At 37.9% G+C, this 26779-nt stretch overlaps 1 pseudogene; it reads right to left on the reverse strand.

Moving 5' to 3' along the window:
- Positions 1-24868: 24868 nt before the first annotated feature.
- Positions 24869-24969, reverse strand: LOC129667507 (U6 spliceosomal RNA; annotated as a pseudogene).
- Positions 24970-26779: the final 1810 nt, after the last annotated feature.

A 26779-nucleotide genomic window follows, 5' to 3' on the forward strand; every position in this document is an offset into this window, starting at 1 on the left:
ATATCATCTGCAAATAGCAAAACTTTGACTTCTTCCTTTCCAATTTGTATCCCCTTGATCTCCCTTACTTGTTGTATTGCTTTAGCGAGGACTTCAAGTACTATGTGAAGAGACATGGGGAGAGTGGGAAGCTGTGCTTTGTCCCTGATTTAGGGGGATTGATTTAAGTTTCTCTCCATTGAGTTTGATGTTGGCTATAGGCTTGCTGTATATTGCCTTTACTATGTTTAGATATGTGCCTTGTATCCCTGACCTCTCCAAGACTTTAAACATGAATGGGTGTTGGACTTTGTCAAATGCTTTTTCAGCATCTAAGGAGATGACCATGTGGTTTTTCTCCTTCAGTTTGTTTATATGGTAGATTACATTAATCAATTTCTTTATATTGAAACACCCTTGCATGCCTGGGATGAAGCCTATTTGGTTATGGTGGATGATATCTTTTATGTGTCCTTAGATTCAGTTGCTAGTATTTTGAGTATTTTTGCATCAATATTTATAAGAGAGATAGGTCTGAAGTTCTCTTTTTTTGTTGGGTCTTTGTGTGGTTTAGGTATCAAGGTGACTGTCGCTTCATAAAATGAGTTTGGTAATGTTTCTTCTGTTTCTATTTTGTGGAATAGTTTGAGGAGTATTGGTGTTAGCACTTCTTTGAAGGTCTGGTAGAATTCTGCCCTGAAACTGTCTGGCCCAGGGCTTTTTTTGAAAGAGAGGCTGTTGGTGACTGCTTCAGTTTCCTTGGGGAATATAGAGATGTTCAATCTTTCTACCTTACCTGACTTAACTTTGGCAGATGGAAAGAAACTATCAAGAAAATTGTCCATTTCATTTAGATTTTTCAAATTTTGTGGTATATAGGCTTTTGAAGTAAGACCTAATGATTGTTTGGATTTCCTCAGTGTCTGTAGTTATGTTTCCCTGTTCATTTTTTATTTTGCTGATTTGGATAGTTTCTCTCTGCCTTTTAGTTTGGCTAAAGGTTTGTCTATCTTGTTGATTTTCTCAAAGAACCAGCTCTTGGTTTCATTGATTCTTTGAATTGTTTTCTGGTGTGGAAAATCTTTCCATATTCTGAATGTTCTCACTCTTGAAGTATAAAGGACAGTAAATGCTAAAGGAAAATGTACATTTTAAATCTAGTTAGAATTTCAGGTTATTTCTCAATATCAGAACTTCCAATTTACTTTGTTACTTTAATACTTTATAGACAAATATTTAATATGAAACAAAATTTCACTGTTTTAAAAAATAATAAAAACTCCTCACAAAACCTATGTGTGGCAGGTTTTACAATTAGCAGGATGTTTACCTCTAGCCATCTGGTTGTCATCTCTCTCTGGTGAGGTGGCCTAACCAGGCCACAGAAAAAGAAGATACAGGCAGTCCTGATGAGACCTGATAGGCTAAGGTCAGATAGTAAGGGGAAGAGGACCTCCCCTATTAGTGGACTAGAGGAGAGACATGATGGGTGAGAAGACAGAGGGAGGGTGGGACCCAGAGGACTGGAGAAAGGGGGCTATAGCTGGGATAGAAAGTGAATAGATTGTAAGTAATAATAATAATAAATAATAACATCAGGATGTGGTTCTTGAGTCCGTATTATTTCCATAAAGAATCTTCCTTTCCTCTCCTTTAAAAATTTTGATGTTGTGGTTTTTTTGGGTGTGTGGGGTTGTTACGGGGCTTGGGCATTTTAGAGCCATGAACTACACCATGGTGGCTCTCTCTGCTTTGTGTTTGTGGATGTAGGTGTGAGCACACACCTTGCAGCTCCAGCTGCCACATCTGCTGCTTGTGGCCAGAATCCCTATCATTGTGAACAGGAGTTGTCTGGAATTGTGAGCCTGCCTGTCTGTCTCTCTGTTGATCAGTTTGTCTGTCTATCTCTCTGTTTCTATGTCTTTCTGTCTCTAAGTTTTCTTGGTCATTTTGTGTTATCAAAACAGTAGAAAAGATAGACTATGTGTCTGTTTCTGTGCGCATGCACATATACATATTCATACATATAGGTGTTTACAGAAGCCAGAAGAAGGTGTTGAATAGTCTGGAGCTAGGGTTACAGGTATTTGTGAACAGCCTGACACAAGTGATAAGAAAACAAACTTCGTTTCTCTGCAAGAAGTTAGTTTTATGTAATTAACTTCTAAGCTACCTCTCCAGCCACTGTGTTGGTATTTAAATGACAAATTCAATGTTTTTATGACAATGGTATGTTTAAATGCTTAGTTCTGTTTTCAGAGTTTTGTGTTCTAAAACATTATCCATCAAATGAACAAACATGTAAATTTTTACAGATCAGAAAATATTCTTAAAATCTCTGTTTTTAATGATATGTATTTTAAATATTGAAGAATAAGTCTCATAGAAATTCTCTACTATTCAATTCAAGGAATCAAATAGTATCTAATTATACTCTCTGAATTGCACTAAATTATACTGAGATAAGGTAGAGCAGTGTAATTTGCTATTTACCAAAGAATCTGTTTAACCTTTATTAAATGTTGGTGATTGGTGATTAAGCACAACTAGAGATAATATTAAGAATTAAAAATCATGAATGCAAGATTCTCCAGAATATAAAATTTAAATGTTACTTTTGCATTATTATTAAAAGTAAATAATTAGACTCAATTTTTAAGTTTTTTTCTCTGTCAGTTTAGATGATTATATTAATGTTTCAGTTCTTGCTAATATTTTATATCTAAATTTTATGTATCTTTAATATTCAGATAATTCCATTTCTTAGTTTTATGAAGTACATGCCCTAATTCATGTGTATTATTGTTGAGAAAGTCAATATTATTGTTTTTGTGTCATTTTAATAACAATCATAATGAGTTCTTCACAATTCTTGGATACACAAAAGTGGGAGACTACCTAAGTTTCCAACTGTGGTTTATTTTTAAATATTTCACTAGTAACAGTTGTGATACTTGAGAGAAATTAGAAATTTATATTTTGTTGGTAACTAGGAAAAAGCCTAAGGATATTTCCAATTTTTCTTTTCAAAACAATTTTGAGTGAAAAATTCAAGTATTGACTGGTGGAGCAACACAATTCAGTTTCATTTCAGAAAACCTATATTTGTTATGATATGTATATATATGAAATGGAAAAATAAGCTCCAAAGAAATTTTGATATGAACTAAAAATGATTCCCATGAGGTTCTTGGGAAGCAAAAAGAAGTAATGCCTCTGGGAATCTGATTATAAAGAAAATCAGAGTTCATATGTCAGAATATTGTACAGATTAATAGAATGTTCTATCATAAAATTCAAAGAAAGAAATTGAAAAAGATACCAGAAGACAGAAATATGTCCAATGCTCATGGAAAAGTAAGATTACCACAGTGAAAAAAGGTCATCTTACCAAAAGCAATCTACAGATTCAATACAATACCCATCAAAATATCAATACAGTTCATTACAGAACTTGCAAGAACAATTCTAAACTTCACATGAAGAAACAGAATACCCAGAATAGCTAAAACAACCATCTATTACAAAAGAACTTCTAGAGGTATCTCCATCTCTGAATTGAAGTTTTACTACAGAGCATTTGTAATAAAAACTACATGGTACTGGCATAAAATTAGACTGGTTAATCAATAGATTCAAATTGAAGACCCAGAAATAAACTCACACACATATGGTTTGATTTTTGACAAAGGAGGTAAAAGCATACAATGGTAAAAAAGCCAAAATCTTCAAGAAATGGTGCTGGTCTGATTGGATGTCTACTTAAAGAAAAATGCAGCTTGATCCATACTTCAACACCCTGAACAAAACTCAGTCAAGTGGATCAAAGACCTCAACATAAACCAGACACACTCAACCTGTTAGAATAAAAAGTAGAGAAGAGCCGTGACATCATTGGCACCAAAAGCACAGGCTCTAAGATCAACATTCAATAAATGGGACCTCACAGAAATGAAAAGCTTCTGTAAGACCAAGGACACTGTCAATAAAATGAAATGACCGTCTTTAGACTGGGAAAAGAACTTCACCAATCCTACATCTGACAAAGGAGTAATAGCCAAAACATATAAAGAATTCAAGAAATTAATCACCAACAAACAAAATACCACAACTTAAAAAAAAATGGGGCAAAATGCTAAAGAGAGAACTCTCATCAGGGGATTATCAAATGGCTGAGAGGAACTTATAAAAATGCTCAATGTCCTTAGCCATCAGGAAAATTCAAATCAAAATGAGTCTGATCTTCCACCTTAAGCCTTTCACAATGGCTAACATCAAAACCTTGTTACAGTACATGCTGACGAGGATGTGGAGAAAGGGGAACAATTCCCCATTGCTGGTGAGAATGCAAACTTGTATAACCACTTTGGAAATCAATTTGACCCTTTCTCAGAAAATTGAGCATTACTCTACCTCAAGACCCAGATTTACCAATCATGGGTTTATACTCCCAAAATGCTCCACCATAAAAGGAAACGTGTTTAACTGTGTTCATACCAGCTTTATTCGTAATATCCAGGAACTAGAAAAATCTAGATGTCCCTTATCCAAATAATAGATACAGAATTTGTGGTACATTTCCACAATGGAATACTACTCAAGCTATTAAAAAAAAATCACAAAGTTTGAAAGCAAATGGATGGAGCTGGAAAAGATCAGCCTGAGTGAGGTAACCTAGACCCAGAAAGATAGACATGGTATGTAGTCAATCAAATGGATCTTATCCATGAAGTATGAAGTATAGCATAAACAAACAAAAATGCAGAACACCCTAAGAAGATAAGTAAAAAAGAGGATCCAAAGGAAGATGCTTAAATCTCATTTAGAATGGAAAATAGAATAGATAGAGGTAATGACTGAAGAGAGAGAACAAAATAGGAAAGGAAACACAGAGAGATATGAGGGTAGAGATCAGGTCTGGGAAGAGTGGGCATGGGAGGACAAAAGGCCTGTAGAGAAAAGAGAAACTGTGGATAAGGGAATCTCCCTGACAAGCTTGAGACCTAAATCAGAATAGGCTCCTGGGGGAATATAAGAGGGACTCTAGCAGAGATTCCTAGGTGCACAGGCCATAGAGATGGAAAAGGACACCCTCTACCTAGACAAGCCTCCTAGTAGAGGGAAGGAAACACCAACTCAACCACAAAAACTTTGACTTAGAACTCATCCTACCTACAAAATGTGCAGGGATAAAGATAGAACAGATATAACAGAGATGGAAGAAAGGTCCATCCAATGCCTGGCTCAACCCAAGACCCATGCCATGGAAGAGAACCAACCCCTGACACTATTAACAATACTCTGCTAGGCTTGTAGACAGGACTGAAGCAGAGTTTTCTTTTGAGAGGCTCTACCCATCAGTGCCTCAAAACAGATACTCAGACTCACAACCAAACTTCAGGTGATGCTAGGGAGCCTTGTGGAAAAGTGGGGGAAGAAGAAAAGGCAATAAGAGCATCACAAGAAAACCAACAGAGCCAAAGTACCAGTGTCAAGAGGGGCCTGCTGAGATTGACGCACCAACCAGGAACTTTGCATGGACTTTTACAAAGACATAACTGATGGGGCAGCTCAGTTCTCATGTGAGTCCCCATGAGAGCATGGACTCTTTTGCCAGCTTTTCATTTGCTTCACCTGGAGGAACTGCCTTGCTAGGCCACAGAGAAGAAGACACACTCAGCTCTGATGAGCTACGGTGGCTTGCAAGGGGGGTTCTCCTCTTCTGGAAAATAGGGGAGAGGGAGAGAGTGGGAAGGTAGGACTGGGAGGGGAGGAAGGATGGGGCTACAACCAGGATGTAAAGTGCAGAGAGAAAGAAAGAAAGAAAGAAAGAAAGAAAGAAAGAAAGAAAGAAAGAAATGAATAAATAAAGTGAGAGGCTCAATGGAGGCTTTAAACATTGTGGTGGGACTGAACCACCAACCCAGCCACAATACCTTCAACTTACAATTTGTCCTGACTTTATGATGTGCTGGGTGGGTGAGGGGTGGGCAATGGCAGGTAAGTGCTTGTGGGAGCTACCAACCAATGACTGCAGTAATTTTAGGCACACACCATGAGAGTGAGCCCATGCTCAAAACTGCCTAGATAGCCTGGAACTGGAACCTGGATGGAACAGAAACCAAAATGACTGACAAAAAGGTAAATGAAATCACTCCTAGTGACATTCTACTATAATCATACATTAGTGCATAGCCCGAACATCATCAGAGAGGCTTTTTTGTTGCAGGTGATGGCAACAGATGCAGAAACCTATTGCCAAACATTAAACAGAGTGGAGAAACCCATGGAAGAGAGATAGGAAGGACTGCAGGAACCAGGGAAGTTGCGGACACCAGGAAAACATGGCTCACACAATCTACTAAGCAGGGCTCATAAGGGCTCACAGAGACTCAAGTGCTAATCTTTACACCTGCATGGGTCTGCACAAGGTACTCTACATATATGTTGTGGTTATTTAGCTTGGTGTTTTGTGGGAATCCTAACAGAGTGAGGCTATCTGACTCTTTTCCCTTCTGTTGGGACTCTTTTTCTCCTTTTGGGTTGCTTCTCCCAGCTTTATTATAAGGGCTTGTTCTGAGTCTTATGGCGTCTTTGTTATGCTATGTTGGTTTGATATACATGGGAGGCCTGCTCTTTTCTGTAGGAAAATGAATAATAAATGGATCTGGAGAGAGGGAAAATTAGAGGAGGGGTCACTGAGAAGAAAGGAGGGATGAGATGGTCAGGATGTACTGAAGGAGCGAATAAAAAGAAGATAATACATTTTTATAATTTAAAACTAGTTATGAAAGTCACCTTCGGAAAAGTATATATTAGTGTTTATTAAAATAAAGAGGATAACAGTTTCTTAAAACCAAAAGGAGTTAAGACAAAGAACATTGACATTCGTAAGAAAAGGAGACAAAGAAATTAGATGTAATAAAGTTTATTTGCACAAGGGTAGTAGACATTATATAAATGTGACTTGACCTGTGATGTATTAGAAGAGCTTTACGCTACAGAAATTGAGTATACTATTTGTTTACAGGCTTCCTTAAACATGTTTTTATTATAGAAACTTTAAAAATATGTATTACCTCATTGGGTGTATGATTAACAAGTTGTTTACAATTTATATTGAGTTTTAGGAATATCTCCTGAAAATAACAAACTAAAAACTCCTAGAGTTCTCACTTCATTGCTGCTCTTACAAATTGCATAGGTTTGGAAGCACTAAAAACATCGTTTTACCTTGGAGATATTAGAGACTAGATTCCATTACTAGGTAGAATTCAGCTAATAACCACACAAAATACAACATTATTGTCATTATTTCCAACTACTGAAGTTATGATTTGGAATGAATAGTCTATCTTCACATTGCTAAAGCACTCTGAGTGTCTCATGTTTAAAGTGTTATGAAGCATCTTTTAAATTTCTTTGCAAGTGTGATTATTAGTTTGTGTAATTGCTTTCAAATCACACTTAGCAATGCTCATCAGAAATTCTTCACAGAAAGTTGAATTGAAAGACACTGTTCTCACTTCTTTTTAATTTTTTATTATTATCATTTATTACAATTTATTCTATTTTTTATCCTGGCAGTATCCCTGGTTTCCTCCTAATCCCGCCCTCTGCCACTCTTCTTCATTTATGCTCCGCCCCTTGTCCACTGATAGGGGAGTTCCTCCACCCCTTCTATTGAACCTAGCTTATCAGGTCTCCTCAGGACTGGCTGCATTGTCTTCCTCTGTGCCCTGGCAAGACTTCACCTCTCATGGGGAGGTGATCAGAGACCCTATCACTGAGTTTATGCCAGAGAAAGCCCATGTTCCCCTTATTAAGGAACCCACAGGGAGACTATAGGCTACATCTGAACAGGGGTTTTAGGTCCTCTTCATGCATTGTCTTTGGTTGGGGTATCAGTCTCTGCAGGGCCCCCAGAGCTCAGCTTTACGGCTCTGTTGGTTTTCTTTTGGAGTTCTTGTCCCCTCCATGTCTTTCTATCTCCTCATTCTTTTATAAGATTCTCTGTACTCTACTCAAAGTTTGGCTATGATTCTCAGCCTCTGCTTCAAAACATAGATCAGTAGAGTCTTTCAGAGGCCGACTGCGGCAATGTGGGGATTATGTGACATGCCACCCATAAACCAAGACTAGGAGAATCTCTCCAACCTGCAGAAAGCAGACCTTTCCTTAATAAGCAACACTGTGATTCTAAAGAAAGAAATTAATTTCAGCTTGATGCTAAGTTATACTTTTAGATGTGCTGAAATGATAGAAAAGTTGTTTTTGTACTTCCCGACAAAATGTGTATGAGCGTATGCCCAGCACATACCTGAGTGCCTGTTTGAGAGCAACAAGCACTGGAAGACATGCAATAATGTGGTAGCAGAGTTCAGTTAGAACCTAAGAAAATCAGAGCAAGTCAAGAGACTAGAGGTGGAATACTCAGGTACTGATGTAATATAGGAGCTGAAGCTAATTTTGGAAGGACCTCAGAGGTAAGTAATGTAAAGTATCAGATTATGGCCCATGGATTTTGGCCTTACAATCCCATTGGTGAGAAAAATGTGCCTAGATTACTTGAGAACCATATAATAAAGTCCCAGAAATAAATCTATCATAGTGTTATTAAGCAAGTTTCTTCTCACTGGGTCCCATTAGAGCCACCTTAACCTAAATACGGACATGAAGAAAATGGTTGTAAAATACATGCAAGAAGGATGCTTTTTATTCGTTCCAGAGAATACTAACTGCTCTTGATACATCTAGTAGGAGCTTACTGTATTTGTTTCCTCATGAATGCTTCAGTGAAAGATGAAAGCTTAACCTCGGTGTTTCTTTGTTTGCAAAGTATGTGTGAAGGTATTTCTTTTGCAGGGACAAAATGTACATTATAATATTTTAAGGTATCACTGTCACATGTAATTTTCACTGTAATTTCTCCTATTCACTATATAAATCACATATTATTTATTCAAGGTGTTGTATATTCTCGCATGCATCTCCAAACCTACTATACTTTCAAGAGCATCTATTACATATAAAAGATTGTCTAAAATTGTCGTAGCACTGACATCTTTGTAATATCCATAAAGTTTTTCCTTAATGTTTAACTCTTTTCTATGTGTTTGAGTGTCTCCAAGTTTATATTGTGAAATACTGAGTAATGCTATGAATATATGTAACATCTGAGAGGTCATGAAATTATAAGGAGAGAGGCCATGAGAATCTAATTAACGTGCTTATAGTGGAGACCTGAGGAATTTTTCTTTCTCTTTTCATAACACTCCATAGAAAAGATGTTTTCTATAAATGAGGATATATTCCCATATTCATTTACCAGACACTGATTTTTCTGGACTCTCTTCTGAGACTTTCCAGCTTCCAACTATGGAAAGCAAACTCCTGGTTTTAATAAGATGAACCGCATATCATGATGTTTTAGCACCACAAACAGAAAAATAAATCTCTCTTTTATTGCACCACTAATACGTCTATCCCTTCTTATGTATGTGTGGATGTATTTTAATATTTGAGTGATTATGAACACACAAAGTATAGAGATTTGTAATATTCATCTTTTTATTTGTTTTTACTCACCCTTTACCCATGTCTCTACAACTTTATTTTTTCTCAAAAGATCTGGAGAGGACAGGAACTCCACAAGGAAAGCAACAATACCAGAATATTTGAACACAGGGGTCTTTCCCGAGACTCATACTACAACCAAGTACTAGGCATGGAGATAAACTAGAACCCCTGCACAGATGTAGCACATGGCAGTTCAGTGTCCAAGTGGGTTCCATAGTAATGGGAAGAGGGACTGCCTCTGACATAAACTGATTGGCCTGCTCTTTGATCACCTCCCCCTGAGGGGGGAGCAGCCTTACCAGGCCACAGAAGATGACAATGCAGCTACTCCTGATGAGATCTGATAAACTAAGATCAGAAGGAAGGAGAGGAGGACCTCCCTATCAGTGGTCTTGGGGAGGGGCATGCGTGAAGAAAGGGGAGGGAAGGTGGGATTGGGACGGGAGGAGAGACGGGTTTATGAGGGGATACAAAGTGAATAAAGTGTAATTAATAAAAGTTAAAAAAAAAACATATGAAGTAGGCGGAGCATGGTGGTGATCTCCTTCACTATCAGCACTTGAGAGGCAGAGATAAAAAGTTCTCTGTGAGTTCAAGGCCAGCTTGGTCTACAAAGAAAATTCCATACAGAGAGTACTATAACTGCATCTTGAAAATCATATATATAGATATAGATATAGATATAGATATAGATATAGATATAGATATAGATATAGATATATAGATAGATAGATAGATAGATAGATAGATAATAATACAGTGATCTCATTTTAAGTCACATGCTTCATTATTTGCTCTATTGTACACCATTTGATGTACTATTGTATGTAAGGGAAGGAAACTACACAATGTATATAATATTAGATACATATGAATTAGAGTACAACTTAAATTTAAGAAGTTTGCTTATGTTCATACTACTGGAACATAAACTTTCAGTGTTCTCATATATATGCCTACTAATGTCATAGACCCTGAAATTTTATCACACTGTTCTTAGTGTCATATTTTTCTAAACATTAACATTTAATCTTATACATGAGTTGCAGAACCAACCCCAAGATTAGATCTTTCAATGTTTCCTGGATGGCCTACAACTGGCAATCTTACTTCCTTATACTTTCTAAACTAGCAACGATTACAGATATATGTCACATATAATATATATAGCCTCTTTATGTTCATATAAGAAAAAGTGATTAGAAAGCTATACAGTAATGTGACATATTAGGATTATTAGTTAAATACAGAGGTAAAGTTAACACTTGGTTATAGAATTCTTTAATTTGTCTTACTTTTTATATTTAGATGGGTGGTGATCATGAATGTGAGGAACCTATGTAATAAACTGACGATTAATTCTCAGGTAAACTATGCCATTAGTTGTTTATTAATAACCTATTAAAGTACTGATTGGCCTGCTCTTTGATCACCTCCCCCTGAGGGGTGAGCAGCCTTACCGGGCCACAGAAGACAATGCAGCCATCCCTGATGTGATCTGATAGACTAAGATCAGAAGGAAGGACAGGAGGACCTCCCCTATCAGTGGATGTGGGGAGGAGCATGCATGAAGAAAGGGGAGGTAGGGTGGGATTGGAAAGGGAGGAGGGAGGTGCTTATGGGGGGATACAAAATGAATAAAGTGTAATTAATAATAATAATAATAAAAGAGGAAGAAAAAAATAAAGTACTGTCATTGTATTTTCTTTAATGCTGCTCATATTTGTATGTAATTTATTACCCTTAAGAAAAGCACATTCATCTAAAATTTGTTACTTTTCTTCTTTAAGTGACTACACTGTTACTGAAATATGTAAAATATAAAAGGAATCAAACCTCAAGTATTTGCCTCAACTAATTTTCTATGTTAAATTTCTATAGTGATTTTTTTATCACTCAGCTATCATAGACTTACAAACTGATTCATTCTGAGTATCATGTTTGCCCCCTGACTCTTCCTTAACACTTCAGTAACAGCATATACTCTATCTCCTGCCACTAATGTTCGATTGATCTATTTTTGAATTTTAAATAAATGGATTCATATACTATGTGCTTCATTTTTTTCATACATTGTTATCAGTTATGTAATACATATTTATTATTATTAATTTGTTGTCATGTTTTCAGTATTGTGGCAGTAGATGTAAATCAATACAAAAATTATTGTGTAATACTTTGATAAATAAATGTTTCTTTCTTGAATATAGCCATAGGAATTAAATTAACAACTAATAGTCAAAACATGTAATTAAAGTATAGGTTGACATTTTAATGGAAAACATAATAAGTAATAAAGTATATATTAAAAACTGTAAAAATATTAGTAATATATGTTACATAGTTAAACAAACATTTTTTTTCTTATTTACTCAACATACAATAAAAAGTTTTCCTTGTTTTTTAGTTGGGTGTGAATTATTAGTATTGTTACTTAGTTTCAAGAGATATTATTTACTTTAGGAGCAGTTATCCATTTGGCAATGGCTCCTGGATTAGGGATGGGAGCTGTGTCGATTTCCGCTCTCAGCACTGGGACAAAATCTTGTTTAGACCTGTGCAGTCTTGTCATTCTGTCACAGCCTCTATGAGTTAGCATGCAAACCAGACCTCTTCTGCCTAGAAGACCTTGTTTCCTTTATGTCAGCCATCCTTAATGATTCATATCAAATACCTCCCCTCAGGGCTCAAGAAACTTCAGAAGAGGAGGTTTGTTTGTTTATTTATTTATTTATTTATTTATTTATTTATTTATTTATTCCCACAAGCAACATTCATTTCTGCAGTGGACACAAGCTAGGTGGTTTGTCACTATTTACCACTACTTAGAGGCAGATCCTACAGGGTAAATGTTCCATCACAGAAAAATATCAACTGCTAACCTTGAGCCCTACATTATTATGTATGCTAATGATAACTAACTATGAACAAAGGATTGCTACTGTTCCCCTTGTCATTTAGCAGTTTTCTCTGGTTCGGAAGCATTCTGTTCTGCATGAAAACTCAGTAAGACAGGACGTAAACAAGTCAACAGAGCTTGAAGAAATACCTGAGCCAGACCAAATTCACTGGGTTCCTCCCTACCCACAAGTACATACACAGTAAAGACTGCTGAGAGTCAGTCTCAGACAAGACATGGCACAGAGAATACTCTCCTACAACTCCAGCTACCAGGATGATGCAGAGAAAAACCAAACAGGCAGAAAGAAGAAAAAAAAAAAGTGAAGCTGCCTGGGAGAGTCTCAGCTCAACTCACACACCTGGAAAGGAATCTCTCCAACCTGTTGAGCTGTCTGCGAGCCATGTACTATGCTTCAGGTTTCCAGATTTTGTGAGTTGCCGCTAGGGCAGGAGTGGGGTTTGGTTATTTTTGTGTCTCTAAATAATACCTCACCCCTTTTCTTATGTGCAAAACCAGTAAAAATCATTTGTTGACCAACTTAGGTTTTGGTAGTAGTGTATGTTGTTTCATCTTGGGCTCACACATATGAGTAGACATGTGTGTGTTGTGTCTTCCCAGGATGACACCAATGGGGCATTTTCAGTTTTCTAACAAAACCTATAATTTTCCAAAACTATCCTGTCCAACAACAGATCATCTGGAGGTATCTCCATCCCTGATCTCAAGCTGTACTACAGAGCAATAGTAATAATAGTATTGACATAGAAAAAGAAAGGAGGATCAATGGACCCGAATAGAAGACCCAGAAAAAAACCCACACACCTATGAATACTTGATAGTTTACAAAGAAGCCACAACGATTCCACGAAAAAAAGACAGCACCTTCAACAAATGGTGCTGGTCCAGCTGGATGTCTACATGCAGAAAAAATGAAAAAAAAGATCCATATTTATCACCCTGCACAAAACTAAAGTCCAAGTAGATCAAGGACCTCAACATAAAACCAGATACACTAAATTGGTTAGAAAAAGTGGGGAAGAGCCTAGAACTCATTGGCACAGGAGACAACTTCCTGAACAGAAAACCAACAGCACAGGCCCTAAGATCAACAATCAATAAATGGGACCTCATGAAACGAAAAAGCTTCTGTAAAGCAAAAGACACTGTCGGCAGAACAAAATGACAGCCTACAGACTGGGAAAGGATTGTCACCAACCCTATATCTGACAGAGGGCTGATATCCAGAATATATAAAGAACTCAAGAAGTTAAAAAGCAATAAATCTTTCCAACTTTCGAAGTCTAGACATTTCTAAAAATTCAGCAACATAGAAGCTCTGTAAGCTCATATGCTTACTACATTTTTTTTTTTTTTTTTTTTATGGTGTAAGGGTTTATTTGCATGTCTGGTATTATCTTTGGACATTGTCAACTGAGAACCTCTGTCAAGGTTCAAGGCAACAAATAAGACTGTCAGTCTCAAAACACATGGCCATTTTTTTTCCGGGTTTCAGAGGATCTCAACAAGTTTTTTTTAAGAAACAAAGGCCACATGGAACAGTCTTGCTATTTTAAGGGATTTATCAAGTCTATCATTGCGACATCACAGGATATTTTACATATTGCATATTTATCAGTTCCTGAGCTCTTCATGTGGAAAAAGATTGATATTCCACTCACATGTGACATTTTATTGAAAGCTAAAATTCTGCACACCTGCTATAGTGTTGCCTTGGTGATAGCTGCAGTGGTCCTGTAATAGACCTAAGGTCAAATGTTGAAGCCAGAAATGGATGAGACACAGCGCTTGTGAATTTTAGAGTGTTTGAAAAAAAGCATAATGAAAATAAACTCAATCAGCATTACAGTTAAAGGGGGAAAAAGGCAAGTTAAAGAACCAGGATTTGGTATATGAAGAGACTAATAATAGTGAGTATTGCAGCAGCTTGGATAAGTTTTTACACAAAGTAGGGTACTGTCACGAGTCAAAACTTAAACAATCTTGAGGCAGAAAAAGACCTCTTATGAGCCAGGGCCTTTAACCCAACATTGTAATTATATTTCATAGGTACATAAAATTCAAATAAAAAAAACCCAGAAAAAATTATGAGAAAATCAATACAACAGAAATTATTCAAAATTTAAACATGGTTCCTGCATAGGACTATTTTCAATTGTGTAGCAAAGTATATGTAAATGGTGATGGCCATTGTTATGTGTTGTGGAAAAATGTACTTTCCTTCCTTTCTTCTCCCTTCCATGCTGTTCATTATGATTTTAAAATAGATAAAACAACTGGTAGATATGATTCTAGATAAAATGTAAGTTGAGCCTTCTGCTACAATTATATGTTATAAGTTATTGGCAAAAAGCCCAGAAGTGACATGCAAAGGTGATTTACAGGAGCAATGAATGGCATAATGTATGTGTCTTTGAAATGGATACATAATTTTTAAATAGTTAGGATGTGGATTATAATTACTAAAAATAAATATAAAAAAATAATTTCACTGCTTATAAAGTTACAAGATTTTAAATGACTGTGCCACAAAGAAGTCCTCCACACTCAGAGCCAGAAATGCGAGGAGCATATATTCATTTTTACCAATTTGTTTTCATTCTTTCTCTAAGAAAATGCCACTTTACATGTCAGCCACTTATTCTCTCCCAAGAACCCTTGTTTTGGGTTTTCAGCCAGAACAAAGAAAATTAAAACCTTCACATGCACCACTTAATCCTTTTTTTAAAGAAATTGTGATATGAAAAAATTCATACATACACAAAAGTTGAAATGCTTTTGTAAAAGTCTTTCCCACACTCATTGCCAAAACATTATTATGTACATGCTTTATGCATCTTTTCCTTCTCCCATTATTATTTTAAAGATTTTTATTTTATTTATTATATGTACAGTGTTCTGCCTGCATGTACATCTGCAGGCCAGAAGAGGGCACAAGATCTCATTACAGATGGTTTTGAGCCACCATGTGCTTGCTGGGAATTGAACTCAGGACCTCTGGAAGAACAGGCAGTGCTCTTAACCTCTGAGCCATCTTTTTCCAGCCCCTCCTCTGCCATTCTTAATCTCTTCATATATTTTATAAGTAAGCAAAACAGCATAGATCTTCTTAGTAACATAAATTAAAAATACCACATAGCATGTTTCAGTAAACTGCGACCGATGTCAAGTAATTCAATCTCTAATTCTCATGAAGTAGGAAGAATATATTAAATCACTAGTGTGTGTCTGGGAGACAACAAAATTATAAAAGGTTGAATATATAGCAAAAATGTACAGACTACAAATCAAGTCCTTGATTGGACAGTAATTTATGATATTACTCCATAACAGTTTTACTTTATGTATTTTTGGCCTCTTTATGCCATCTTGATCCTCTCAATTGATTAGTTTCTTGTCCCCTTTATAGTTGGAGTTCAGAGATGCTCAGTCTGGCACAACAGAAACCTAAACCATATTTCAGATCTCAAGTTCCACACTCTTTCAGTAATCATTTATACCATTATTTTTCTATATTTGATTAAAATTAAATACACCAAATGTGATGCTTATTTCCCACTTTGCTCAGTGTAAAGCATCATGGCTCACATTATTCCTCCTAATTTCATCATCATACTTCAAATGTCTGATGAAAATATCTATACACCTTATTAAAAATGCTTTCTGCTCTGTATAAAAAATAATTTTAAAATTTGCATTTCTTTATATGTTGTCTGTGTGTGGGAGAATTAGCATTCTATGTCATCTCTGTGGAATAGTCAGAGGAAGAGTTCTATTAATTAGGTTGTCTCCTTCTACTACTGTGTACTGTCCAGGGATGGAGCTGAAGCCATCATGCCTTATAAAAGAGTACCTTTACCCACTGAGTTTTTTTCAGGTCCTACAAAAGGGTTAAATATTTAAACATTCTATAACATGGCTTCAATAATGACAATACTGCATAGAATTATCAAATTTGTTTCAAAAGCCAACTTTTCCCCATAGAACAAGTGGCTTTGTGGATGCAGCAGACAGGCTGTTTCACAGGTACAGTTCAAGGAAAGCTTTTTTAAGGGTGTGAGCACAATTTCAAGAGCTAGTGTTTTCATCAGTATGAAGTGGAATGTCAATGTTAAGGAAAATCTCACATCAGGGTCCAGATGACCCTCTTCCACAGAGCAAATCAAGGGTCCAAACATTCCCCCATGGGTTAACTAAGCTGTTAGCAGTCTGTCTTTGAGTGCTGGGAAGGCAAGCCACAACATGCCTCCCTGAAGTACCACATGAAAACTGTATTAGGGAAGATTTCAAGCTGGTCTCCAAAGCCAAAGGCCCTTCTTTTAAATTTTAACAGGGCATGGATATACTGAGAACAATGAGAAATAGTTCTAATAATTGCAAGAATTTCTCTGAGCTGTACAATGAGGACTAAAATTACAGGGTGAGAGCTTATGTTTAAATATAAAAGGCCAAATTGTTCCTAAAAAACATCCCAGCCTGTTAAACACCTGACTACAGTGAAGAATGAATCTAACTCTACTACTCTTGAACTACCATGTGACATTATAAATACAAAATTTTCATTCTGATGGTATGTACAGCAAAGCTTTAACTTTCTGTAGGCCTATGAGATTGCAATAAAATACACATAGATAAATATACATATTTACATGGAGATGTTTGTTTATTTTATTCATGCATTATATAATCTACTTAAGTATATGAAGTGTTCACAATAATATTTCATATATAACTCGTGATATGGAAGTAGCAACTGAATTACTTAAGAACACAGACTAAGGAAGATATAACAGCTCAGCTCAAAAACTACTTGCAACAAAAGCTTAAAGGCCCAACATTGAGCTCCAGAACATACCTACATGTTAACAGCAGTATTTGGTAGACCACACTTGGAATTTTATCACAAGTAGAGACAGATGTCTGCTTGGGGCTTTCTAGGTGGGCAATCTAGTTGAATCAGCGACCAACCAGCACCTGTCTCACAAAACAACATGGTCAGTACCTGTTGAGTTTTCACTGTGGTGGAAATGTGCTCACTTGAGAATACACACACACACACACACACACACACACACACACATGCATGCATGCATGTACACACAAAGGCCAGCCAATTTCCTTAAATCTTACCACCATATCTGGCTATGGTAATGGATGTGAGAACAGTGATTTTTTTTTTCTTTTAGTTTAATTCCTCATTATTTAAAACAGACATGGTGGGGGGAGCCAAGATGGCGGCGCAGGGAGAACACTGTGTCTGAGAAGCGGGACAACACTCTCCATGCAGCAACCAGGAGACTGAACTCTGGGCCCTAAAACTACAGTGATCTTGTTTCCCAGGTGAGGGGAGGCTCCCACAGCATGGGAATCGGTTGGATCCACTCTTGGGCGGCCCAGCCAGAACCCTGACGAGATCCCGGGTAACACGGGAACTGGATCTCCAGCCAGAGCTGCACACCTGCGTGTCCTGATCACTTTCCCAGGCTGATCGGTGGGCACTAGGGTGCCAAGACTGAGAGTCCCAGTCACAAGAAAACCCCACGGGGAAGGAAAGTTGTGAGTCACTCAGTCTTTCCCTGGAAGGTCTCACAGACCTTGGGTACCCACCACCATCACAACTGAGCTCCCGCCACACAGAGAGCGGCTGTGCGCCCAGCTCACCAGTACAGAAGAGCTGCGCGCCCCAGTGCAACACAGACTGAGAATCCCTGTCCGAAGAGGGCCCCAGAGGGAAGGAAGAAACCGTGCTGCTGGGGTCACCTAGGCTTTGCCTGGGGAAAATCTCGCAGACCGCAGATTGCAAACAGGCGGGTACACCCAGCCATCACGGATCCGGGCCCAAGCAGGGAGCACAGAGTTATTGGGAACCCAGCCCCCGCAGGCAGGCACACGCTCCACCAGCCCAGAGGCCTGCTTTGTACCAACTACTCCTTACAGAGAGAACTGTGTGCCCCAAGACACCAGAGTCTTAGAGTCACTGTCTGGAGAAACACTCACAAGGAACAAGGAACGAAGCAAAGGGGACAGATTTAGGCAACCCAGTATATCCCCGGAAAAAGTTCCACAGACTGGCCCAACCCAGGAGACTGCTGTGCCCCAGATAGCCTGCTGTTACCAGGAGAGCAGTACTCACCCGCCATAGATTACCTCTTGAGTTCTGGGGCACAGAGCCCCAACCTCAGACCTACAAAATACTGGGAACCCCAGATACTACTCCAACGGTCAATCAGTTATCCCTAACAAAACCGACCAAACCATGGGACACACAGGTTACAGCAGCTGATCACTAAATTTACAGCAAGAATCCCAGAAAGAGGGCAGCTGTCTCCAGGACTTCTCCCAGTGAGAGGAGAGCCCTCTTGACTAATCAGGACCACAGTTACCACCCAGGTCTCTATCCCTGAAGTGAGCTGTAGCAACTCCTGAAAAACACCTGCCATCCAGTGACTATACCCAAAAAGCTGAGAAGGCTTCCTTCGGGAAAAACCATCTTCCTGCCAAAGTGATTCTCTCCACCACAGGAGTCCAGGAACAACCAGAAACTAACTTCAAATACCTAAGATAGCCCAATGTGTAGAGGACAGCGTAAAAGTTCAACCAACAAAAGCCAGAGCAATGTGGCATCTCCAGGACCCAGTTATCCAGGAGCAAATAGCCCTAGACACCCCAGCATAATTGAAATTCAATAAGATGACCTAACATCTATGCTCATGAAGAAGATAACAGAGGAAACAAATAAAATACGAAAAGAAATAGAGGAAGCTGCAGCCAAAGAGTTTGTGGCCTTTAGAGAGGAAATGCTTAAATCACTGAATGAAATAAAAGAAACAGAGGATTGTTCAAACAAACAACTGAAGGAATTGATGGTAAAACATGAAAATACAGTCAGAAAGGTGAAGGAAACCAACAAAATGGCTCAAGACCTGAAGATAGAATTGGAAAAATTAAAAAAAAAAAAAAAACAAATGGAAGAAATTATGGAGAGAAAGAACTTAGGGAAGAAAGCAGGAATTACAGAGGTTAGCATAACCAATAGGCTACAAGAAATGGAAGAAAGAATCTCAGGTATGGAAGAAATAGATGTATCTGTATAGAAAATGTTAAATCTAAAAAATTCCTGACACAGACCATCCAAGAAATTCAAGACAACATAAAAAGACAAAACCTAAGAATAATAGGAATAGAGGAAAAAGAAGATTCCCTGCACCAAGGCCCAGAAAATATTTTCAACAAAATCATTGAAGAAAATTTCCCCAACTTAAAGGAGAGGCCAATAAAAATACAAGAGGCCTACAGAACACCCAATAAATTAGACCAGAAAAGAAAATCCTCCCGCCACATAATAATCAAAACCTTAAGTGTACAGAACAAAGAAAAAATACTAAAAGCTGCAAGAGAAAAAGGCCAAGTAACATATAACGGCAAACCCATTAGAATCACACCTGACTTCTCAACAGAAACTATGAAAGCCAGAAGGGCCTGGACAGATATCATGCAGACCCTAAGAGAACACAGATGTCAGCCCAGGCTACTATACCCAGCAAAACTCTCAGTCCTCATAGACAGAGAAAACAAGATATTCAATGACAAAAACAAATTTCAACAATGCCTACAAACAAATCCAGCATTACAGAAGACACTAGAAGGGAAAATACAACCCAAGAAAACTAGCTACATTCAAGAAAACACAGGAAATAAATAACCTCACTTCAGTAAAACAAAAAGCAACCAAGGACACAACGGTATGACCACAACCAATATCAAATTCAAAGGATCTAACAGCCACTGGTCATTAATCTCTCTCAACATCAATGGACTTAATTCTCCAATAAAAAGACACAAATTAACAGAATGGAAACGTAAACAAAACCCAGCAATCTGTTGCATACAAGAAACACACCTCAGTCACAAAGATAGACATTACCTGAGGGTAAAGGGATGGTAGACGGCTTTCCAAGCAAATGGATGCAAGAAGCAAGCAGGAGTAGCCATTCTAATATCTGATAAAATAGACTTTCAACCAATTAAAAGAGATGGGGAAGGACACTTCATACTCATCAAGGGAAAATTCCACCAAGAAGACATGACAATCCTGAACATCCATGCCCCAAATACAAGGGCACCCACATTTGTGAAAGAAACATTGATAAAACTTAAACTACACATAGATCCCCACACACTAATAGTGGGAGACTTCAACACCCCACTCTCAACAAAGGACAGGTCAACTAAACAGAAATTAAACAAAGAAAAAATATCTCTAACAGAGGTCATGAATCAAATGGAACTGACAGACATTTACAGAACTTTACACCCAAACACAAAAGAATTTACCTTCTTCTCAGCACCTCATGGAACCTTCTCCAAAACAGACCACATAGTTGGTCACAAAGCAAGCCCCAACAGATACAAGAAGATTGATATAATCCCTTGTATCCTGTCTGATCACCATGGAATAAAGCTGGACCTCAATAACAACAGAAATAGCAAAAAGCCTACACATACATGGAAACTGAACAACTTGCTACTTAATGACAGCTGGGTCCAGAAAGAAATAAAGAAAGAAATTAAATTCTTCCTAGAACTCAATGAAAATGAAGACAAAACATACCCAAATTTGTGGGACATAATGAAAGCAGTGCTAAGAGGAAATTTCATAGCACTAAGTGCCTTCAAGAAGAAATTCAAGAAAGCTCATTCAAGCAACTTAATGACCCACTTAAAAACCCTAGAAAAAGAAGAAGCAGACACACCAAGAAGGAATAGACAGCTGAAAATACTCAAACTCAGGGCTGAAATCAATCAACTAGAAACAAATAAAACAATTCAAAGAATCAATGAAACCAAGAGCTGGTTTTTTGAGAAGATCAACAAGATCAACAAACCCTTAGCCAAGATAACTAAAAGGCAGAGAGACACCGTCCAAATCAACAAAATCAGAAATGAAAAGGGGGACATAACTACAGACACTGAGGAAATCCAAACGATAATTAGGACTTACTTCAAAAGTTGATACTCAACAAAATTTGAAAATCTAAATGAAATGGACATTTTTCTTGATCGATTCCACTTACCAAAACTAAATTAGGACCAGATAAATCAATTAAATAGTCCTATATTCCCCAAGGAAATAGAAGCAGTCATCGAAAGTCTCCCATCCAAAAACAGCCCAAGACCTGATTGCTTCAGTGCAGAATTCTACCAGACATTTAAAAAAGAGCTAACTCCAGTTCTCTTCAAACTATTCCACAAAATAGAAACAGAAGGAACATTACCAAACTCATTCTATGAAGCCACAGTCACCTTGGTACCTAAACCTCACAAAGACCCAACAAAAAAAGAGAACTTTAGGCCAATCTCCCTTATGAACATTGATGAAAAATACTAAGCAAAATACTCGCAAACCGAATACAAGAACACATCAAAGATATCATCCACCATGACCAAGTAGGTTTCATCCCAGGTATGCAGGGGTGGTTCAGTATACGGAAATCCATCAATGTGATCCACCATATTAACAAACTGAAAGAAAAAAAACACATGATAATCTCCCTAGATGCTGAAAAAGCATTTGACAAAATCCAACATCCATTCATGTTTAAAGTATTAGAGAGATCAGGGATACAACGCACATATCTAAACATAGTAAAGGTGATATACAGCAAGCCTATAGCCAACATCAAACTGAATGGAGAGAAACTTAAAGCAATCCCACTGCAATCAGGGACAAGACAACGCTGCCCACTCTCTCCATATCTCTTCAACATAGTGCTGGAAGTCCTTGCTAGAGCAATAAGACAGTTGAAGGAGATCAAGGGGATACAAATTGGAAAGGAAGAAGTCAAATTATCACTATTTGCAGATGATATGATAGTATATGTTAGTGACCCCAAAAACTCTACCAGGGAACTCCTATGGCTGATAAACACCTTCAGCAAAGTGGCCGGATACAAAATTAACTCAAAAAAATCAGTAGCCCTCCTGTATACAAAAGACAAAAGGGCTGAGAAAGAAATTAGGGAAACAACACCATTCACAATAGCCATAAATGACATAAGGTACCTCGGAGTAGCCCTAACCAAGGAAGTCAAAGACTTGTATGAAAAAAATTTCAAGTCTTTGAAGAAAGAATGAGAAAAAGATATCAGAAGATGGAAAAATCTCCCATGCTCATGGCTTGGCAGGATTAACATAGTAAAAATGGCCATCTTACCAAAAGCAATCTACAGATTCAATGCAATTCCTATCAAATTACCAACACATTTCTTTACAGACCTGGAAAGAAAAATTCTCAACTTCATATGGTATAACTAGAAACCCAGAATTGCTAAAACAATCCTCTACAATAAAAGATCTTCTGGAGGTATCTCCGTCCCTGATCTTAAGTTATACTATAGAGCAACAGTTTTAAAACTGCATGGTACTGGCATAGAAACAGAATGGTGGATCAATGGAACCAAACTGAGGACCCAGAAATAAACCCACACACTTACGGACACCTGATCTTTGACAAAGATGCCAAAACCATACAATGGAAAAAAGACAGCATCTTCAACAAATGGTGCTGGTCCAACTGGATGTCTACATGTAGAAAAGTGAAAATAGATCCATACTTATCACCCTGTACAAAACTAAAGTCCAAGTGGATCAAAGACCTCAACATAAAACTAGATACATTAAATCGGCTAGAAAAAAAAAGTGGGGAATACCCTAGAACTCATTCTTACAGGAGAAAACTTCCTGAACAGAACACCAACAGCACAGGCTCTAAGACCAACAATCAATAAATGGGACCTCATGTAACTGAAAAGCTTCTGTAAAGCAAAGGACACCATCATCAAAACAATGGTGGGACCTGGAAAGGATCATCCTGAGTGAGTTGTCCCAGAAGCAAAAAGACACACACGGTATATACTCACACATATAAACATACAACATAGAATAAACCCACTAAAATCTGTACATCTAAACAAACTAAGCAAAAGAGAGGACCCTAACTAAAATGTTCAATCCCCATCCTGAAAGGCAAAGAGGATGGACATCAGAAGAAAAAGAAAACAGGAAACAAACTAGGTACCTAACACAGAGGGCCTCTGAAAGCCTCTGCTGTGCAGACTGTCAAAGCAGATGCTGCGCCTGATGGCCAACTGACGGTTAGAGTGAATGGAACTTTATGTAAGAAATGGGAAATAGTAAGAGCTGGAGAGGACAGGAACTCCACAAGGAGAGCAACAGAACAAGAAAATTTGAACACAGGGAACTTCCCAGAGACTCATACTCCAACCAAGGACTATCCATTGAAATAGCCTAGAACCCTGACAATGCAGCCCACTTATGATGAGAACTGATAGACTAAGATCAGAAAGAAGGAGAGGAGGACCTCCCCTATCAGTGGACTTGGGGAAGAGCATGCATGCAGAAAGGGGGGGGGGGGGGGGGGGGCGGGAGGGGAGCAGAGAGGGGCTTATGGGGGGATACAAAATGAATAAAGTGTAATTAATAAAAGTTAAAAAAAGTTAAAAAAATGAAGTTGGGAGGAAATATGGGAAAATATTTTAATTTCCCTATATACATCTGGTAACAAAACCTAGAAAATAAAATGCTCTTTTGCTTGATGCCTTAACTGCCAATTTGACTTGATTTGATTATTTGTGTAATAATACAGCAATAGAAATTGCAATGAAAAATGCATTTACATTGTTCTGTTTGGTCCTTGAAATTATAAGATATTTAAGGTTAAAATTAGAAGGAATTTATTTATCATTTGATGAGATTTTATGAAAGTCAAAGGTAGACATTTTTCGATAAAAGGAAATTTTTATCCAGATTTTTAAGTTTTTTTTTTACATTTTAAAAAATATTAAATACAAAATGATTTAACAAAGATTATTGATTTTTAACGTTCAGATTTAATTTTCATTTACACATAGGCCTGTTGCGTATCGGGCATATGTGCATGGCTGTATAGAGGTCAGAGGAGGGTGTCTAATCTACTGTATCTATAGTTACTGATAGTTGTGAAAATTCAGTTGTGAGAACTGATCTTAGGTAAACTGAAAAGCAGTGACTGTTGCTTTGTTTTAAAAGTCACAGAAAATAATTTTTTAAGAGAGTAAATTGTTGCTTAGAAAACATTCAGCCATAGAGCAGTCAAGCTACCTGGAGGTTATGTAGTTAACTCCATGGAATCATAATTTCTGTGTCACCTATTTGGGAGAGGGGAACTTTTTAGTGATATGGCTTCCTTGGGTGACCTTCACTCCTATGACTCCTTGTTGTCACTCCTGTGTTCTTTAAGAGTCTCTGATGAGATGTTGGGTGTATTTCTGCCTTTATATGTAACTTGGCCTTTTTCCTTGAAACTTTAATATTCTTTCTTTGTTCTGAAATAAATATATAGAAAACTTCATGAATTTGCCTATCATCTTTGTACATGGGCTATGCTAATCTTTTTATTTCTCATTTGTAAAATAACTGTACTAAGGAACTGTAGGTTCCCTATTTTTATTTATCATTTATTTTTTACATTAATTATATTCTATTCACTTTGCATCCTAGTGTAGCCTCCTCCTTCATTATCTCTCAATCCCATCCTCCCTCCCTCATCTCTTCTCATGCCCCTCTCCAAGTGCACCAATAAGGGAGGTCCTCCTCCCCTTCCATCTGACCATAGCTTATCAGGTCTCATCAGGACTGGCTGCATTGTCCTCCTCTGTGTCCTGGTAAGGCTACTCCTTCCTGGGGGGGAGGGGGAGATGTTCAAAGAGCCAGCCACTGAGTTCATGTCAGAGATAGTCCCTCTTCCCCTTATTAGGGAACCCACTTAGATAACTGAGCTGCCATGGGCTATGGGCTACATCTGAGCAGGGATTCTAGGTTATCTCCATACATGGTCCTCATTTGGAGTATCAGTCTCAGAAAATACCCCTGAACCCAGATATTTCCTTTCTGTTTCTCTCCTTCTGGAGCTACTCTATTCTCCAGGTCTTACTAACTCCTCTTCTTTCATATGATTTCCTGCACTCTGCCCAAAGTCTGTTTATGAACTTTAGAATCTGTCCTATCATTTACTAATCACAATTTAAAGTTTAGTATGGAATTCAATAAATATTATTTTTTCTTTTATTATTTATTAAAATTTATTAATTTTGTATCCCAACTCTAGCACCCTCCCTCATCTCCTCCTTGTCCCTCCCTCAATCCCTCTTCCACCCCTATCTCCCTCCCCTAGTTAATACAGAGGGAAGGTTCTTCTTCCCTATTATCTGACCCTAGCCTATTAAGTCTCATCAGGACTTCCTAGATCCTCTTTCTCTGTGGCCTTGTTAGGCCACCTGGCCAGCGGGAGGTGATCAAAGAGCTAGCCACTGAGTCCCTGTCAGACACAGCCCCTACTCCCTTACTAGGGAACCCACATAGAGACTGAACTGCTCATGGGCTACATCTGAGCGGGGTTCTAAGTACTCTCCATGCATGGTCCTTTATGGATTCATCAAAATCTTCGGGAAACGCTGAGTCCAGATTTTTTTGCTTTGTTAGTTTCCATGTGAAGTTCCTTCCCCCCTCCCCCATGTCTTTCTATCTCCCCCTTCTTCCATAATATTTCTTGCCCTCTGCCCAAAGATTAGCTATGAGTGTCAGCATCTGCTTTGATAACCTGATGGGTAAAGTCTTTCAGATGCTCCCTGTAGAAGGAGATGTAGAAGGTTTTCAGATGTAGAAGGCTTCCATACTGTTCCCTGTCTTCTCCTACTTGAGATGTCTATCCTGTTTGCCCTTCTGAATGAGCATTATGCACATTTCCTAGGGCCCTCCTTATTTAGCTTCTTTAAGACTACACATCTCTTAGTACTTAGAATATTTTTCCTATATTATATTGCTAACATCCATCTAAAAGTGAGTATATACCATGTTTGTCTTTCTGCTCCTGGGTTACCTCACTCAGGATGGCCCTTTTTAGTTCCATCCATTTGCCTGCCAATTTCCTGATTTCCTTGTTTTTAATTGCTGAGTGGTATTATATTGTGTAAATATGCCACAATTTCTGTATCCATTTTTCAATTGAGGGACATTTCCAGATTCTGGTTATTATGAATAAAGCTGCTATGAGAATAGTTGAGCAAATGTCCCTGTTGCATGGTTGAGGATCTTTTGATATATGAGGTAGCACTATTCCTAATTTTCTGAGAACATTCCGGGTTGATTTCCAAAGTGGTTGTGCAAGTTTACATTCCTATCAGCAATGGGGGAGAGTTCTCCTTTCTCTACAACCTCTCTAGGATGTGCTGTCCCTAGGGTTTT

Source organism: Psammomys obesus, unplaced genomic scaffold, assembly GCF_907164565.1.
Source record: "Psammomys obesus unplaced genomic scaffold, mPsaObe1.curated_primary_1811, whole genome shotgun sequence".
Taxonomy (NCBI): domain Eukaryota; kingdom Metazoa; phylum Chordata; class Mammalia; order Rodentia; family Muridae; genus Psammomys; species Psammomys obesus.